Here is a 2,716-nt window from a genome sequence, read left to right as displayed (position 1 = left end):
ATTGTTTCTTGAACCCAAATCAAGTACTGCATGTTTACCAGAGTCTTGGCCCACACCACTTCCATGTAGTCAGAAGATGGATAACTTAAGGAAATAGTTCAAAGGAAAAGATGACTTCAAAAGGGGGAAAAAGCACCCTGCTGTGTGGGAAAACTGCTTTAGCCTTGAGGCTTGACCTTGGGTTTACACAATGAACTCTTGCATGATTTTAGCTCAAGGCCCTTCATTGTAAGCTCTAGAAATTTTTTCAGCTTTTTGGTCTTGAGTGCTCTTGGCCTTGCTTCCGCCCCCAGTGCCATATATCTGATGTCCTGCCAGTCTTTCCTACCTAGTGAAAATCCATGGACTCTTCCATTCGCCTTTCCAGATCTGCTCCTTCAGATTTAATATCCCCCCTTTGTTCTCACTGAACCTTTAAAATAACTGTTACGCGTTTATATTATTTGTGTAAAGGGTTGTGAACCACAGACTGTGAACTCCCTAAGGATGTGGCCGAGCCTCTTCTGATTTTTGGTGGACCCCTCTGCCACCCCAGAGAGGCTCTCAGCACTTAGGTACTCAGCAGGCATTCAGTATGTCCAAAAGGCATCCTTCTGGAGCGTCATGGTTTCTCACTTGCCTAGAGCATTTTCAAGTACAGATCCTAGAACTACTTTTCCCAGTGGCCATAGCACCACGGTTAGCAGATGATTTCATATTCCAGTGCTGCTCACATGGTGGTTCAGAGGGTCTCGCCTGCCTTCCAGGTTGCAGGAACCGGCTCTCCAAATTCCAAATAAACCCACACAAGTGACTTCTAGTAGGTTCTCAGGCTTTCCCGAGCTGATCCCACCGGTGCCCTTAAGGTGGGCTGCCCGGACCGCCAGAGGTGTTGAATGGCGAAATAAACGGGCCGCACAGCCAATCACGTTTCGTTCTGCCCGGAAAAGGCGGGTCCCGGGAGTGTCCTTGACAAAGCAGCGCGGGATTGGCGGGTCCCGAGCGGTCCACGGTGGCGGGAGTTTTCGGATGTGTTGGCGGTGACACCGGCAGCAGCGGTTGGGCTGAGTTTGGCTGGCTGGGCGGGCGGCGGAACCGGGAAGTCCAGTCCGCCGCGGATTCCCGAGCTCCCCTCTTGTGACTCGCATTGCGGCCGCCTTCTTTCCGTCCTCCAGAGCTTCCGGGAAAGATGGATCGGCACCGGCCGCGGCTGCACCACCCGAAGCAGAGCTCGGCTGCCGGGGCCCCCTACCCCGCCTCCGCCTCGCTCCGCAGCTGCGGGGAAAGCAAGATGCAGCGCAGGAAGGGCCCCCAGCACCCTCCGCCCGGCCCCGCGGAGGAGCCTGGAGAGAAACGCCCCAAGTTTGTAAGTTTCGCCTGGAGCTGTGGTGGGGCAGCTCCTTTCCTGCCTTGCGGAAGGGCTGCGGCTCAGGTCCCGGGATCCTTCGATTTCATTAAACTTTATTTGGCTGACAGCCATGGGTGGATCCACAGGGCCTGGGAGATGAGGATGGGTGGGGGATAAATTTTGTTCTAAGTTTCTAGAGCTGCCAGTCTCCTAATAGATTTACGACGACAGGGTCCAATTCTGTTTGGATCCTCTGACAAACACACTGATCACTGTGCTGCCTCATATTTGTTCTGGCTGACATGGAAAGCGGTTCAGATGTGTCTGTATTGACGTCACTTAGGTGAACTTTGCATTTTTTAAGCCGAACTTCTCCCCACCCCTCTAGCGTCTTGAGGGTATGAGACATAGCAAAGTGAACTTTTAGGTGATAAGATTTCTTTTTCTGTTTAATATTTTAATCCACGAAGAACTTTTTAAGGTAGATGTAAAAAACTTGGCGGGCTATGTAGTCACGGCTAAGGAATGTTTTGCTTAGATTGGAAAGAAGTCTAAGTATTTGAAACTCGCTATTCTGGTTGCTTCTCTTATTCACTTTGGCACCCGAGGGAGATGTCATGATCAGCGGCTTGTGAATCTTTCTGTTGGTGTCAGCTAGTGAAAGAAGGCCTATTGATGCAATGCAATGATGATTGTTTTATGTAGGTGTGGGTAAATAAATCACTATAGGTTGGTAGCTCTGGGGTGAATCTAACAATTGAAAATTTAATATTGGACCCGTCCATTTTACTTAGGAGTATGGAAAAAATTTTAAGTTATAGATTATACAGTACTGCATGTGCCTTTTGTGAACAAATAAAACTCATTAGGAATTTAAGTCAGTATACACACATTAAGGGAACAGAGATTTGTGGAGTGAGTTGCTAGGTATAACAGTTAAAAATGATGGTTGAATAAAACTGGGAGCAGAGCTATGATATGTATCAGAATACAGAAATTGAGGGACAACATGGATTAATTTTGCTAAATTAAGTATCAAGATGGCCATAGGCCAGGGGACGTTTTGCAGGAGGATCACTATGTTGTTATTTTAACAGAGGTGAGGAATAAACAGGATAGAGTTAAACTGGCAATGTGGGATTCTAGCCAGTGTGAGAAGAATCCTGGGGCAATGACTTTTCTTCCTTTTAGAGTCTACTCTCTGTGTTAGTAATGTCATTCCATTTTGTTTCTCATTCCTGTGCTCCAGAATGCATGGGGTGTGATTTTCTGTGACTCTTCCAGCAAGGAAGGCATGAAAACAGAACCTAAACTAGTATTTAGGTTAGTTTCATTGAAGGATGTATCAGGTGATTTGGATTTCAATCTGTTCTTCATTTCTTAAGTAGG

This window comes from Ursus maritimus, unplaced genomic scaffold (genome assembly GCF_017311325.1).
Source record: "Ursus maritimus isolate PB19 unplaced genomic scaffold, ASM1731132v1 scaffold_10, whole genome shotgun sequence".
NCBI lineage: Eukaryota > Metazoa > Chordata > Mammalia > Carnivora > Ursidae > Ursus > Ursus maritimus.
Note: the sequence above shows the minus strand (reverse complement) of the source record.